The sequence below is a fragment of the Pan paniscus genome, chromosome 20 (assembly GCF_029289425.2).
Source record: "Pan paniscus chromosome 20, NHGRI_mPanPan1-v2.0_pri, whole genome shotgun sequence".
NCBI lineage: Eukaryota > Metazoa > Chordata > Mammalia > Primates > Hominidae > Pan > Pan paniscus.
The window spans coordinates 14,500,621-14,517,448 of NC_073269.2; positions in this window are offsets into that span (position 1 = coordinate 14,500,621).

The following is a 16,828-nucleotide window of genomic DNA, read 5'->3' on the forward strand; positions in this document are numbered from 1 at the left end:
CCTGTCCAACATGGTGAAACCCTGTCTCTAATAAAAATACAAAAATAAAATTAGCCAAGCTTGGTGGTGGGCTTTCTGTAATCCCAGCTATTCGGGAGGCTGAGGCAGGAGAATCGCTGAAACCCAGAAGGCAGAGGTTGCAGTGAGCCGAGATCGCGCCACTGGACTCCAGCCTGGGCAACAAGAGTGAAAATCCATCTCAAAAAAAAAAAAAAAAAGGTATTTCAGATCAATGAGGCAAAAAAAGCCATTTGTAATGGAAAGTCTAAGACAGCTGGGTAGCCATCAGAGAAAAGATGAAATTAAATCCATACTTCACAGCATATACAAGAATAAACTCTAAATGGACTAGGGATCTAAATGTGAAAAATAAAACCATATACGCATTCAGGGTGTAAGTGATTTCTTGGCTGAGAAAGGAAAAAGACGTACCACAAGGCGGCAGTAGCACACAAGCTTTATTTGGGATGTGCTTTGACAGGTTAGGAGTGGCGGGAGGTAGCAAACAGCAAGAGAATATCCACAGGCTTCTACCTCTGGGTCGCTGCTCAGAAAGGGTGGAAAGGAAGAAAGACTCCCAGAGGAGAAGGGGAATCAAAGAGGGGGCTTACATGACTAAGTGACGATGCTCAGCAGCCTGGCAGCATATCTTCCAGTTAAAAAGTTCTGAAGGACAAGTCTGGCCAACATGGTGAAACTCTGCCTCTACTAAAAATACAAAAATTAGCCGCGCATGGTGGCGGGCGCCTGTAATCCCAGCTACTCGGGAGGATGAGGCAGGAGAATTGCTTGCACCCGGGAAGCGGCGGTTGTATTGAGCCAAGATCGCGCCATTGCACTCCAGCCTGGGCGATAGAGTGAGACTCAGTCTCAAAAAAATAAAAATAAAATATGTAATTATCTGTTCATTCTGAGTACAGGGAAACACTGATAGGACTATCCTGAAAATAATAAGATTCAGAATCTATCGGGGATAGATGGGAAGGGCTTGAACAGAATGGTGGGATAAGAACAAAATGGAGAGGATAGGGATAGGGAAACCTCTCTGAGCATATCATTCTGTTTAGTTCTGATGTTTAAAATCACATTCTACTTTTTTTTTTTTTCTTTTTGACAGGGTTTCACTCTGCCACACAGGCTGGAGTGTAGTAGCGTTATCATTGCTCAGTGCAGCCTTTACCTTGTGAGCTCAAGTAATCCTCCTGCCCAAGTACCAGGGAATACATATGTACACCACCACATCCAGCTAATTTTTAAAAATATTTTTGGTAGAGAAGAGATCTCTCTATGTTGCCCAGGCTGCTCTTGAACTTCCAGTCTGTCATATATAAAGTTTTGGTGCCACAAAAGAAATAACACTTGAATATAAAATTTTCTTTTTAATTCTCAGCAAGGCAAGATACTTCTATAGAAGGGTGCACTCTCACAGATGGAGCAATGGTGGGCGCACACCTGGACAAGGGAGGGAAAGGGGTTCTTATTCCTGACACACGTGATCCCTACTGCTATGTCGTTCCCCTATTGGCTAGGGTTGGACCTCACGGCTAAACTAATTCTGATTGACTAATTTAAAGAGAGTGATGAAGTGAGCAGTTTGGGAAAAGGTTGCTTTATGAGGAAGTTAAGTTTAAAAGTAGAAGGCAAAGAATTGAGCATACTGACGTATTAATTCTTTGAAGAGAAATTTATAATTCATATTCAACAACTTCCTCCTCTTGCATTTTTTTCTTATGGCTTTCTCTTCAAACTTATTTAACATGTCTTGACTTAGTTGTTCTGCTTGAGTTTCCAAAAGAAGGAGCTTCTCTGGATAAGGTGGAGGATAGTTAAAGGAGGTTTTAGTAAGTGCCGTTTCTATGAGCCTCTGCACCAACCTACAGATGCATGGTATGACACGGCACCTGACAACGATAAGTACACCCATTACGGCTACAAGGGAGGTAAGAATTGAGGCTATTATTCCTTTCCATTTACCGAACCACTTTTCTAGCCATTCTGTAAAGGGGTAATTTACCCCTGAATTGCTGGCCAACTCATTGGATAGAGGAGTCAGACCTTGCAATGCCTTTCTTATACTTCCATTAGGGGCCGTGTTGTTTGGGATGAAGTTGCAACAATGAGTTTTAATCATGATGCAAACTCCTCCTCTTTCTGCTGATACCATGTCTAAAGCTATCCTATTTTCCCAAGCCATCAGGTTAGTAGCCCCCAATTGCTCAGCTATTCCTTTAACAGCATCTCTAGTGTAGTTAATAAATCGCTGTTGGTTGTAATAGATGTAGTTTACCCAATCTACATTTTTTTTTTTTTTGAGATGGAGTCTCACTCTGTCACCCAGGCAGGAATGCAATGGTGCGATCTTGGCTCACTGCAAGCTCCGCCTCCTGGGTTCATGCCATTCTCCTACCTCAGCCTCCTGAGTAGTTGGGACTACAGGCACCCGCCACCATGCCCGGCTAATTTTTTGTATTTTTAGTAGAGACAGGGTTTCACCGTGTTACCCAGGATGGTCTCAATCTCCTGACCTTGTGATCCGCCCGCCTCAGCCTCCCAAAGTGCTGGGATTACAGGCATGAGCCATCGCGCCCCGCCCACCCAATCTACATTTTTATTAACTGTCACCTACCAAAATATTGACTTAAATCCTGCAGCTATTGGATTTTGGGCCTTAAATTGATCTGGTATTCCCCGTGGGACTCCAATTGCATCTAAATAGCCGTGAGAGTTGAAAGACCTATAACGGGCTTCTCTTGCTTTACGAAGTCTTATCTTTCCTCCCTCGGGTTGCTGAAATGCCAGGGTGAAAGGGATAGCCAAATGGACTAAAGCACAAGTGCCACTCCAGTGATTCAGCAGAGTGCCCAGTAAAGGTCCACCACGATACCACCACACATCCGCTCGGGGGTGAACAAGGGCTGACTGATTGGTAAGCTCTTGAAAGTTCTTAAGCTCACTGCATCCCTTCAGGTCTCCAAGGAACACTAAGTTTCCTCTCTGTTGTGAGAGACATGAAGTGAACTTAGTGTTGGGAGATGGAAGCTGGATGGCCCTGGGGGCTGACCAGCGTGTTGTTGAACTTCAGGATATAGCAGAGAGAGAGAGTCGGCACGACTCTTTACCCTAGGCTGTAGAATCCTGGAAAAGAGTTACCATGCAGCCCATGCCCGGTCTATTGGAGAACCACCCTAGTGGAAAGGGGACAATCTGGGCCTCTGGCCTGCTGTGCGCACTAGCATAACAATTGTTTTTGTTTAACATGCGGATGGAATATTTGATCCATTCCAACCAGGCATTTACATCTTGGTATCCTGTCTCAATTGCCAAAGTTTAAGTCTTTAACTTCTACCATCGCTATCATGGCCTTGTCCTTAGATGGAGGAGGAACAATGGTTCCGTTGTGAGAGGTTTTGGAAAAAGGCTAAGAGGCAGGTGCAGGCAGCGGGGGGATCAAAGAAACGCATTTCAAAGAATCCAGTAGGGTCTGTCCTTGAAACCTCAGCCCCTATACCATAAAACCAGCTTAAAGAAAGGAACTGGCTTAGAAAAGGAGGAGAACTTTGGGGCTCAAAATAATAAACTGTATAGGGTTGCACTGGTTTGGCTGACAGTTGGGGGGGGCGCTGTCCCTTTAGTAAATGAATGTAGGGTTTTAGGAAATTCCCAAAACTGGTTAGGGCAGTCCAACCTTGCTCTTTGGTGGTCCACAGAACGTTGGACCAACGACGGCATAAAAGCTCTACATCGGGGGTTGGGGGCAAGACTCCTGGTTTCCACTGGGATCTTTATTGAAATCTCCCAGATTAAATGGTCCTAATTCCCTAATGCCCAGTCTGAGGAGAGCCAGGAGGGACAGAGGTGCTTTTCTGAAGTAGTGAGCTGCCTTTGACTTGACAAATCCCCACAGGGTATAACAAGGCAAGCGTTAAATGCAACAGTTTGAGGCAAAATTGACTTGGTTATGTTAATAATTAGATGGTCAGCAACAGAGTGAGGAAAGAAGAAAGAGTAATAGAATAGATGAAAGACAGTTAAATTCTTCTTAGCTTTAGTTTGATAGGGTTTTCCCCTGGGACTATGGCCCACCACTCTGGAGGGGGTGGCGCATTCTTGACTCTGGTGTGATGAGTCCATCCTCTCTCTGCCATGCGGACTGTGGTTTCAGTACTGAGGAGCACCAAGTAATGAGATTCCCAGGCTGCCTCAGGCTTCTCCTCTTTCCAGCTCTTGATGGGGACATGATCCCCAGGCTGACAATGCACTGGGAACTCTAAGGGTGGCACCTGTGCTAATAGACCTTTAGTTTTAAGAGAAGAGAGAATAGAAGATAGACAAAGTATATAATTTTTAAGGAATTGATCTTTTGTTTCAAAGGTAGGAATATCAGCAGTGGAGTGCAAATAAGGTAATCCGTAGAGCATCTCATAAGGAGAAAGACCAACTTCTTTCCGTGGTGCAGTTTGAATTCTCAGCAGGGCGATAGGAAGACACTTGGTCCATGGCAATCGAGTCTCTAAGACTAATTTGGTTAAGTGGTTCTTTAGAGTCTGATTCATTCTTTCTACTCTCCCTGATGAGGGTGGGTGCCAGGGAGTATGGTGTTCCTATTTAATGTCTAACGTTTGGGATAGCTTTTTAATAATGTGTGTGGTGAAATGAGTTCCATTGTCTGAGTCAATATTTTCTATTAGTCCAAACCTGGGTACTATATTTTCAATTAAGGCCTTAACTACATTATTGGCTGTTGCATTTGAAAAGGGGACAGCTTCAACCAAGTGAGTGAGGTAGTCTACTATCACTAGTAAATATTTTAGACGACCTATTGGAGGCATTTCTGTGTAATCAACTTGGATACTTTGGAATGGCCTTAAGCCCAGATTCCTTCCCCCGAGAGGTAATCTTTTTATAGTATGTCTATTAGTTTTCTTACATACTAAGCAACTATCTGTAACCTGTTTGGCCAGAGTATAAATTCCTATATAACCATAAACTCTGAGAACTGCATCACACATGGCCTGGGGCCTCCAGTGGGTCTCATGATGTAGTTAGGATAAGACTTCCCTCATAAGGGGTTTGGACAACATTTCTCTCTGGTCTGACAGCATCCACTTTCCTTCTGAATTCTCTTTAGCATCTATGTTTATTAGTTTCTCTTTTTTGGTGGAAGAGAAAATGGGGATTATGGTAGGAGGAGGGAGGTAGGGAGTTAAGTGAAAAATATGCATTTCAGAAGACACAGCAGCCTGCTTGGCTACCTGATCTGCTAGGTTATTTCCTCGACTTTCAAAAGAGGTTTTTCTGTTGTCCGGGAACATGGACAATAGTTATTTTTTCCGGCAACTGAAGATTATTCAATACTTGGGTGATCAGCTCCTTGTGAACAAGGTCTTGACCTTTACTATTAATGAGACCTCGTTCAGTCCAAATTTTTCCAAATGTATGAGCCACTTCAAAGGTGTACTTAGAATCGGTATAGATGGTTCCCTCCTGGTCCTGTAAGTACTTTAAGGCTTGGCTGAGTGCAAACAGCTCACACATTTGAGCAGACCAACTGTTGGGCAATTTTTCTGACTCTATTTCTATGAGAGTTTCTCCGTCAATCACTGAATACCCATTGTGTCTTTTTCCCTCAATCACCCAGGAGGAACAATCTACGAATAAGTGCCCTCCAGTCCAGAAGGGGGTTTCTCCTAGGTCTGGTCGAACCTTTCTATGGTAATCAATTAAATCTAAACATGCGTGTTCTCTCCTTAGATTTGGATTCCCTGTAGGAAACCTGCTGGGTTGAGTGAATTATCAGTAGTCAGTGTTAAACCATCCTTTTTTTTTTTTTTTTTTTCTTTTTTTGAGACGGAGTCTCACTCTGTCACCAGGCTGGAGTGCAGTGGTGCCATCTCAACTCACTGCAACATCCAACTCCCAGGTTCAAGCGATCCTCCTGCTTCAGCCTGCCAAGTGGCTGGGACTACAGGCGTGTGCCACCACGCCCAGCTAATTTTTGTATTTTTAGTAGAGATGGGGTTTCACCATGTTGGCCAGGATGGTCTCGATCTATTGACCTTGTGATCCACCAGCCTCGGCCTCCCAAAGTGCTGGGATTACAGGCATAAGCCACCATACCCAGCCATAAATCATCCTTTTCTAACAGAATGGCCTCATACTTTAAGATTCTTGAGTCAGTAAGCCATCTCCCTGCTCTATGGTTTAAGATAGTTCTAACTTGGTGAGGCGTGCTTACTGTCAATTTTCCTCCAAAGGTTAACTTTCTGCTTTCCTTGACTACTATTGCTGTAGCTGCGATGGACTGGATGCATTGAGGCCATCCACAAGTGACTGGGTCTGAGGCTTTTGATAGGAAGGCTACAGGCTGTCGGCAGCCTCCATGCTCTTGAGTCAGCACCCCTAAAGTTATCCCACTGTCCACATTAACAAAAAGGTGGAATGGCTTTTCCAGGGAGGGTTAGGCTAAAACAGGGGCAGTTATGAGCCTTTCCTTCAGCTTCTCAACTTGATCAACTTCCTCAGAAGTCCACAGGAGACAGTTAGGTTTCTCCTGAGCAAGTTTTTGATATAACAGTTTACTGTGCAGTGCATATGAGTCAATCCATAAGCGGCAGTATCTAACTAATCCTAAACATTTCCTGAGTTCTTGTTTAGTTTGAGGCAAGGGTAGGGACACAATTCCCTCAATTCGTTCAGGCCCTATTCTTCACTTATCTGCACTTATTAAGTGGCCTAAATATTTAACTTCGGGATCTACATACTGAAGCTTTCTTGTTGAGACTCGTAGCCCCTCAAACTACAGGTGATTAAGAATATGTGTAGAGAAGTCAGTTACCTTCTCTATATCTTCACCAGATATAAGAATGTTGTCCACGTACTGAAGAAGGTATATTTGTTCTGGGATGACACCTTCTTCTAGTACTTGTTCTAAACTTTGGCCAAAAAGATTAGGGGAGTCTGTGAACCCTTGGGGCAAGACTGTCCATCGATAATGTTGTTTCCGCCCTGATTGGGGATCCTCCCATTCAAAAGCAAATATATCTCAGCTATCTTCAGCCAGGGGACATGCCCAAAAAGCATTCTTCAAATCTATCACAGTAAACCATTGATGATTACATGAAATCTTGCTAAGAATAGTGTAAGGATTGGGGACAACGGGGTGGGTAGTCTGGACTATTTGGTTGATAGCTCTACAGGCCTGTACTAGCCGATATGACCCGTCTGATTTCTTGACTGGCAGTATTGGGGTGTTTTAAGGAGACATACAGGGCTGGAGAAGCCCGTCCTTAGTAAGGCCTTTGATTATAGGTTTCAACCTTATCCTACCTTCTAGGGGAATAGGGTATTGTTTCCTTCTTACTACTTCTCCTGGGGTTTTTAGCTTGATGTGGATTGGAGGGACTTGGAGTTTCCCTTAGTCTCCTTCTTTGGACCAGACATTAGGATTAATATATTTTTCATCCGCAGTGGTGAGTAGGTTTAATGAGGTGAAGAATTCTCTTGGGCTGACTTGTAGACCTATGCCCAACTTTAACATTAAATCCCTCCCCAGTAAATTAGTTCCTGCTTCAGGGATTAACAAGAACTGAATATAAGCTGAGCAATCCTGGTGTCTAACTTCTGTGCTTTGTAAAATTTTTGCTCTAAATCCTTCCCCTTTTACCCTGGAAACTAAAAGTTCCTCTGAGGAGGAGCCAACATTAGATGGGGGGAAACAAACAGGAGCGAGCAGCCCCTGAATCGACTAAAAAGGCGATAAGCTCATGTTTAGGTCCCACATCCAAATTGATCAAGGGCTCCTGGTGGGACTCAAGATAAAAGAGACAGGGCCCCTGACCCCCCTATTCCTTGAAAGTCATGAGTGGAAGGGCTTCTTTCTCCTTAGTTCAGGACATTCTCTCTTGAAGTGGCCTGTTCTTCCACATCTATAGCACATATCTTGTCCTTCCTCCCTCTTAGTTCTGGGATTCTTTAACCCTGTCCCCCCATACTCTTTAGGGGGCCTGGTAGATGAGGACTTTGTCCTCCAGATGGAGGCTGGGGGCCTTTAAAACAGGGTTCAGACCCTTTATACTTTCTAGGTCCCTGGAAGCTCTGTCTAGAAGTACCTGGGTTTGGAGCCATCTGTTGGAAGGTGGAAAACATAAGTTTTGTTTTTTGTTTCTGTTTTTCTTCATCCCGTTTCACATGTACTTTCTGAGCTTCCCTGAGAAGCTCACTTAGAGGACGGTCTTCCCAATTGTCTATTTTTTATAACTTTTTTGAAATGTCTGGCCAACTTTTACTGACAAATTGGAGTTTCAACATTCCTTGCCCAAGGAGATCATCCAAATTAAGGCCTGCATATTGCCTCATTTGCTCCCTCAGTCTGTCTAGGAATCTCACAGTCCCTTCATCCTTTTCCTGTTGTATATCAAGCGCTTTAGAAAGATTTCGGGTTCAGGGTACTGATTCCTGATTTCCTTTTATTATCATCTCCCTTAGGTCCTGCATATTTTCCCGGTGATCTGTGTTGTTATTGTCCCACCGGGGGTCTTAGGTGGGGAATTTCTGTTCCGTGGTAGGAACGTTTTTACCGGGAGGGTGCTCACATTCCCTAACTACCATAGCAGCCCTAGGAATCATACTCCTTTCTTCCCCTGAAAAGAGGACGGCCAAGATGGACATTAACTCGACCCAAGTGTAACTGAGGTCCTAAGAATTGGTCAATTTGGTCTGCCACTCTGTAAGGGTCATCTAGCAGCGGTTTAAGCTCCTTTTTAAAATTCCGGACTTCTGAACTGGTTAAGGGAGCATTTACAAAGCCAATTACAAAGCCATTGGCCCCCACTCCTTGTGGTACCTCTTTCAAAGGGAAGAGGGTCAGGGCTGACCTCTTAGGTACGGAGGGAAGCGGAAAATTCTGAGTATCTTTTTTACATTGTTCTACCTCACGCTGGAGTCCTTTTAGAGAGGGGTATTTAGGTTGGGGGAAGGACAGGCTGGTGGGATGGTAATTCCCAAGAGTCAGGGTTATAAGGAGGAGGGATAACGTGAGTAGAGGGGGAATTTGGAACGGGATCTGAGGTGGCAGTGGCTGTTTGAGGGGAAAGATTGGGGATACTGAATGGAGGAAGATAGTTTAGGGGATCCCATGCACTGGAGTCTTTAGGCATGAGAGCTGGCTCCTCTGACTTTTCATTTTGAGGTGCCAGATTGGGTTCTTCCCTATTTGTTTTTAAGGGAAAAAGGAGGGCTGGTCCTTGCCTCCAACAAAGGGCATATAGCGTAGTTCTTCTTGAGACACTGGACTTTTATTATTAACATATCAGATTGGAAGCTGACACATTACATCCTCAGTTGATTCAAACTTTGGCCAGAAGATTGAGGGATTAAGAATGGGTCCCTGAGTCCAAATAAAACAGCAATATTTTATCATTTGTTGCTTTTTCCTATGTTTAGTCATTTCATTATCCTTTCAGTGTTTCAGCATGAGACCTAGGGGGCTATCTGGGGGAATATCTTTGTTACCATCTTTATCCCCCTTGCTCCCTGTCTTGCTTGGGGTATTTCCCATCTTGATGGTTTTGGGGTAAGGTTCAAGGTTCAATTTCCCTTACTGGAAATTTCTCACCTTTCAGGGTGAGGCTTAATTTTCACTGGAAACTTCTTGCCTTTTGGGGTAAGGCTCAATTTCCCCTCTGGAAATTTCTTGCCTTTTCTGCTATTGGGGGTTTGTGTGAGGTTCAATCCCCCCCAACAATGGGGATGTCTCACCTCTTTTTAACCACTTAGCCACCCCGACCAAGGAGTACTTCACTGCACCCACCCCCGACCCCCATGGTTTTCTTACCTTGTTCCTGACCACCAAGGAAATACTTTACTGGCTCCTGTGGCATCTCCTTCCTTGGTAGGTGCACAGAGTCATCACTGCAGTATGTGAGGATCCTTTAAGCTAGGTTGCTGGCCAGTTTTTTTTTTTTCCTGTGTTGCTTAGAGCTAGGGTTATTCCTCACAATGGATGGGTTCTGATTTCTCCCCTATGAGGCCACCACAAAGGGTGGGGTGCATGCCTCCTCAAGAGAGAGAACCAGAGACCACCCCCAGAGGGGAATGTAATCCTGGATGAGCCCCCAAATTGTTATATAATAAGTTTCAGTGCTGCAAAAGAAATAGCACTCAAGGCCAGATGCAGTGGCTCATGTCTGTAATTCCAGGACTTTGGGAGGCCTAGGTGGGTGGATCACAAGGGCAGGAGATCGAGACCATCCTGGCTTACACAGTGAAACCCCATCTCTACTAAAAAATACAAAAAATGAGCCGGGCGTGGTGGCAGGCACCTGTAGTCTCAGCTACTCAGGAGGCTGAGGCAGGAGAATGGTGTGAACCTGGGAGGCAGAGCTTGCAGTGAGCAGAGATCACACCACTGAACCCCAGCCTGGGCAACAGAGCGAGACTCCATCTCAAAAAAAAAAAAAAAAAGAAAAAGAAATTGCATTCAAATATAAAATTTTATTTTTAATTCTCAGCAAGGCAAGGTACTTCTATAGAAGGGTGTGCTCTCACAGATGGAGCAATGGTGGGCACACACCTTCACAAAGGAGGGAAAGGGGTTCTTATTCCTGATGCACGTGGTCCCTACTGCTGTGTCATTCCCCTATTGGGTAGGGTTAGACCACACAGGCTAAACTAATTCCAACTGATTAATTTAAAGAGATTGATGGGGTGAGTGGTTTGGCAGGAAAAATGGTTATGAAATGAATTGGAATGAATGAGTCAGGGTGGAGTAGGTAATCTGAATGAGTAGAATGAGTCAGGGTGGAGTAGGTAATCTGAATGAGTAGAATGAGTCAGGGTGGAGTAGGTAATGAGTCAAGGTGGAGAATGAGTCAGGGTGGAAAAGGTTGCTTTACGAGGAAGTTTAAAAGTAGAAGGCAAAGAATTGAGCATACTGACATATTAATTCTTTGAAGGGAAATTTCAAATTCATACTCAACAACTCTAAAGCGATTCTCCATCCTTGGCCTCCACATTTTTTTTTTTTTTTTTTTTGAGACAGACTCTCACTCTGTTGCCAGGCAGGAGTGCAGTGGATTGATCTCAGCTCACTGCAACCTCTGCCTCCTGGGTTCAAGTGATTCTCATGCCTCAGCCCCCCAAGTAGCTGGGACTACAGGTGCCAGCCACCACGCCCAGTGAATTTTTGTATTTTTAGTAGAAACGGGGTTTCACCATGTTGGCCACGATGCTCTTGATCTCCTGACCTTGTGATCCACCTGCCAAGGCCACCCAAAGTGCTCAGATTACAGGCATGAGCCACCATGCTCAGCCTTGGCCTCCTACATTGTTGGGATTACAGACATGAGCCACTGTGCTTGGCCCTTTATTCCTTTACATATTTAATATTTTTAAAAATTAACAAAGAGGCCAGGCACGGTGGCTCAGGCCTTTAATCCCAGCACTTTGGGAGGCCGAGGTGGGTGGATTACGAGGTCAGGAGTTCGACACCAGCCTGGCCAATATGGTGAAACCCCATCTCTACTAAAAAATACAAAAATTAGCTGGGCATGCTGGTGCGTGCTTGTAGTCCCAGATACTCAGGAGGCTGAGACAGGAGAATCGCTTGAACCCAAGAGGCAGAAGTTGCAGTGAGCCAAGATCACTGCACTGCACTCCAGCCTCGGTGACAGAGACTCCATCTCAAAAAAATAAGTAAATAAATAAACACCACACCCAATCAGCTCAAGCCTGTGGCTAGAGATAAGAATGTAGAAAGAATTGGCCAGGCGCGGTGGTTCACGCCTGTAATCCCAGCACTTTGGGAGGCCGAGGCGGGCGGATCACGAGGTCAGGAGATTGAGACCATCCTGGCTAACACGGCGAAACGCCGTCTCTACTAAAAATACAAAAAAAAAAAATTAGCCGGGCGTGGTCGTGGGCGCCTGTACTCCCAGCTACCCGGGAGGCCAAGGCAGAATGGAGTGAACCTGGGAGGCAGAGCTTGCAGTGAGCCGAGATCACACCACTGCACTCTAGCCTGGGTGACAGAGCAAAACTGCGTCTCAAAAAAAAAAAAAAAAAAAATCTAGAAAGAATCTAGAGACATCTTTCCTGCCCAAGATAGTGTTTTCCTCCTACTTCCTTTAAAATGACTATCCAGGTATTTGCTCCTAAATTTAAAGTGACTCACACCCTATTCCCTTATGTATATAGCTAGCTGCCACAACCTCCCTCCTTCTCTGCCTCTCATCCCTGCCTTGCGTGACCCATGGATGGAAGACTGTCCTCACCACTCATTTTGCCCTCCCTTCCCAGGACGTGTAAGCAATAAATCTTTGAAATTATGTCTTATTGGGGTGGTGTTTTGAATTTGCACCTACCATCTGAAGAACCAGGGGCTGCCCCTGGTTGAGATTTCCCCAGGGAGCTGGTGGGAACACAAGGTCAGGTTTCCAGTGTCAGAGTGATGATCAGGCAGGCATAAACTGAACACAGGTCAGACAACAGCAGCTATGTCACTGGGCTCGGTGACTCATGCCTGTAATCCCAGCACTTTGGGAGGCCAAGGTGAGTGGATCACCTGAGGTCAAGAGTTTGAGACCAGCCTGGCCAACATGGTGAAACCTCGTCTCTACTAAAAATACCAAAAATATTAGCTGGGTGTGGTGGCACATGCCTGTAGTCCCAGCTACTCAGGGAGGCTGAGGCAGGAGAATTGCTTGAACCCAGGAGGCGGAGGTTGCAGTAAGCCAAGATCGGGCCACTGCGCTCCAGCTTGGGAGACACAGGGAGACTCCATCTTAAAAAAAAAAAAAAAAAAAAGAGCGGCCTAGGTCATCTATCAGTATAAACAAGTTTCCCAGGTGAGGGACCCCCTGTCAACCAGGTTTTGCGCGACAACTCACACTGTAATCCCAGCACTTTGGGAGGCTGAAGCAGGCAGATCACTTAGCTAAGGAGTTCCAGACCAGCATAGCCAACATGGCGACACCCCGTCTCTACTAAAAATACAAAAATCAGCCCAGCATGGTAGCGGAGGCATGTAATCCAAGCTACTTGGGAGGCTGAAGCAGGAGAATCGCTTGAGCTCTGGAGTGGCAGGTTGCAGTGAGCTGAGATCACGCCACTGCACTCCATCCAGCCTGGATGACAAAGGCAGACTCTGTCATTCATCAATAAATAATTAATTAACTTTAAAAAATGTATCCCTTAGGCCAGTCGTGGTGGCTCACTCCTGAAATCCCAGCACTTTGGGAGGCTGAGGCGGGCAGATCGCCTGAGGTCAGGAGTTTGAGACCAGCCTGACCAACATGATGAAACCCCATCTCTAATAAAAATACAATATTAGCTGGGTGTGGTGGTGCATGACTGTAGTCCCAGCTACTTGGGAGGCTGAGGCAGGAGAATCGCTTGAATCCAGGAGGCAGAGGTTGCAGTCAGCCAAGATCAAGCCATTGCACTCCAGCCTGGGCAACACAGCAAGACTCCATCTCAAAAATAGAATAGAATAGAATAGAACAGAACAGAACAGAACAGAACAGAACAGAACAGAACAGGCCGGGCATGGTGGCTCACGCCTGTAGTCCCAGCACTTTGGAAGGCCAAAGCGGGTGGATCACCTGAGGTCAGGAGTTCGAGACCAGCCTGACCAGTATGGTGAAACCCCATCTCTACTAAAAATACAAAAATAACCCCAGCTACTTGGGAGGCTGAGGCTGGAGAATTGCTTGAACCTGGGAGACAGAGGTTGCAGTGAGCCGAAATTGCGCCACTGCACTCCAGCCTGGGTGATAGAGGGAGACTCCATCTCAGAAAAAAAAAAAAAAAAAAATAGAATAGAATAGAACAGAATAGAATAGAATGGAAATAATGCTGAGTGCAGTGGCTCACGCCTGTAATCCTAGCACTTTGGGAGGCTGAGGCAGGCGGATTGCCTGAACTCAGGAGTTCAAGACCAGCCTCAGCAACATGGTGAAACCCCGTCTCTACAAAAATACAAAAAAAAAAAAAAAATTAGCCAGGCGTGGCGGATGTGCCTATAGTCCCACCTACTTGCTTGGGAGGCTGAGGCAGAATTGCTTAAACCCGAGAGGTGGAGGTTGCAGTAAGCCGATATTGCGCCACTGCACTCCAGCCTGGGCAACAGAGCGAGACTCTGTCTCAAAAAAAAAAAAAAAAAAATTAAATTAAATTAAAAAAAAAATAGGCTGCTGGGCGCGGTGGCTCACGCCTGTAATCCCAGCACTTTGGGAGGCTAAGGCGGGTGGATCACAAGGTCAGGAGATCGAGACAAGCCTGACCAACATGGTGAACTCTCGTCTGTACTAAATATACAAAAATTAGCTGGACGTTGTGGCACGTGATTGTAATCCCAGCTACTCAGAAGGCCAAGGCAGGAGAATCGCTTGAACCCCAGAGAAGGAGGTTGCAGTGAGCCAAGATCGTGCCACTGCACTCCAACCTGGGAGACAGAACAAGACTCCAACTCAAAAAAATAAATAAAATAAAAATAAACAAATAAATAAATAAAATAAAATGTATCACTGGAAAGAAAGGCTCCCTGTAAACACCCACATCTGTCTCCCCTTCATTTCTTGTTAGGGCAGCATTGCTAGTCACTCTGCTACTGGATCCTTAATATAGGTAGGGGCTCAAGACAGACCAAAACAGAAAGAAAAAAACAAACAAGAACTGACCCAAGTAACTTCTGGGTTTATTTTTATTTTTTTATTTTTTATTTTATTTTATTTTTTTGAGACAGAGTCTTGCTCTATTGGCCAGGCTGGAGTGCAGTGGCACAATCTCAGATCACTGCAGCCTCCACCTCCCAGGTTCAAGTAATTCTCATGCCTCAGTCGGCCGAGTAGCTGGGATTATAGGCACATGCCACCACACCCAGCTAACTTTTGTACTTTTACTAGTGACAGGGTTTTTGCCATATTGGCCAGGCTGGTCTCGAATTCCTGGCCCCAAGTGATCCACCCACCTAGGACTCCCAAAGTGCTGGGATTACAGGCATGAGCCACTGTGCCCGGGCAGTAACTTCTGTTTTATTGTATTTCTTTTTACTGTGATAAAAAGCACATAAAATTGACAAGTAACACATTTTTTTTTTTTTTTTTTTTGATGCAGGGTCTTGCTCTGTTGCCCAGCCTGGAGTCAGTAATTCAATCATAGCTCATTATAGCCTTGAACTCCTGGGCTCAAGCAATCCTTCTGCCTCAGCATCTCAAGTAGCTGGGACTACAGGTGTGCACCAACATGCCTGGCCAGGTTTTAAAAAATTTTTGTGGAGACAGGGTCTTTCTATGTTGCTTAGGCAACAGGCTGAAACTCTGTCTCTACAAAAAGTACCAAAAATTACCCAGGTGTGGTCGTGCATGCCTGCAGTCCCAACTACTGGGGAGTCTGAGGTGGGAGGATCACCCGGGCTCACGAGGTCAAGGTTGTAGTGAGCCACAATTGTGTCACGGCACTCCAGCCTGGGTGACAGGGTGAGACCCTGTGCCCCAGAAAAAAGGAAGAAAAAAAAAACCCAAAGTCTTAGAAGTATAACTCTTTTTAGAATTGATATGTAAAGCTAGGCTCAGTAGCTCATGCCTGTAATCCTAGCATTTTGGGAGGCCAAGGCAGGCAGATCACCTGAAGTAAGGAATTTGAGACCAGCCTAGTCAACATGGCAACACCCCAACTCAACTAAAAATACAAAAATTAGCTGGGCAAAGGCCGGGTGCAGTGGTTCACACCTGTAATACTCCCAGCAGTTTGGGAGGCCGAGGTGGGGGGATCACGAGGTCAGGAGTTCAAGACCAGCCTGACCAACATGGTGAAACCCTGTCTCTACTAAAAATACAAATATTAGCTGGACTTGGTGGTGCACACCTGTAATCCGAGCTACTCAGGAGGCTGAGGCAGGAGAATCGCTTGAATCCAGGAGAAGGAGGTTGCAGTGAGCCGAGATCGCATGATTGCACTCCAGCATGGGCGATAGAGTGAGATTCTGCCTCAAAAAAAAAAAAGTTAAATAAATAAATACAATACAATACAATAAATTAGCTGGGCGAGGTGGCACATGCTAATCCCAGCTACTCGGGAGGCTGAGGCAGGAGAATCGTTTGAACTGGGGAGGTGAAGGGTCCAGTGAGCCAAGATCATGCCACTGCACTCCAGCCTGGATGACAGAATGAGATCAACTAAAAAAAAAATTGATATGTAATAGTTGTACACTATTGCCTTGAATGCCTGGCCTCAAGTAATACCCCTGGCTCAGTGTACTTAGTAGTTGCAATGGAAGGAATACAGCACCTAAACTCGAGAGTTTTTTTGGTTTTTTTTTTTGGTAGAGATGGTATCTCACTCCATTGCCCAGGCTATTCTCAAACTCTTGAGCTAGAATGATCCTCTCTTCTCGGCCTCCCAAAGTGCTCAGATTACAAGCATGAGCCACCATTCCCAGCCCAGACATTTTTACATTACATGAAATTTTCAAGGTCCAGTTGGTCCTAATTCTCCATAAATCCTTTCAGAGTATTAAAAATGAAGCAAATTTTGCTAAAGCTTTTTATGATGCCAGTACAAGATATATGTATATCTTGTTTCTATCACTGATAAACATAGTACAATCATTAAAAACTGCAGAATCATATCAGTAATGAATATTGCTACAAATGTACTAAGTAGGCCGGGTACAGTGGCTCAAGCCTGTAATCCCAGCACTTTGGGAGGCCAAGGCGGGCTGATCATGAGGTCAAGAGATTGAGACTATCCTGGCCAACGTGGTGAAACCCCGTCTCTACTAAAAATACAAAAATTAGCTGGGTGTAGTGTCGCGCGACTGTAGTCCCAGCTA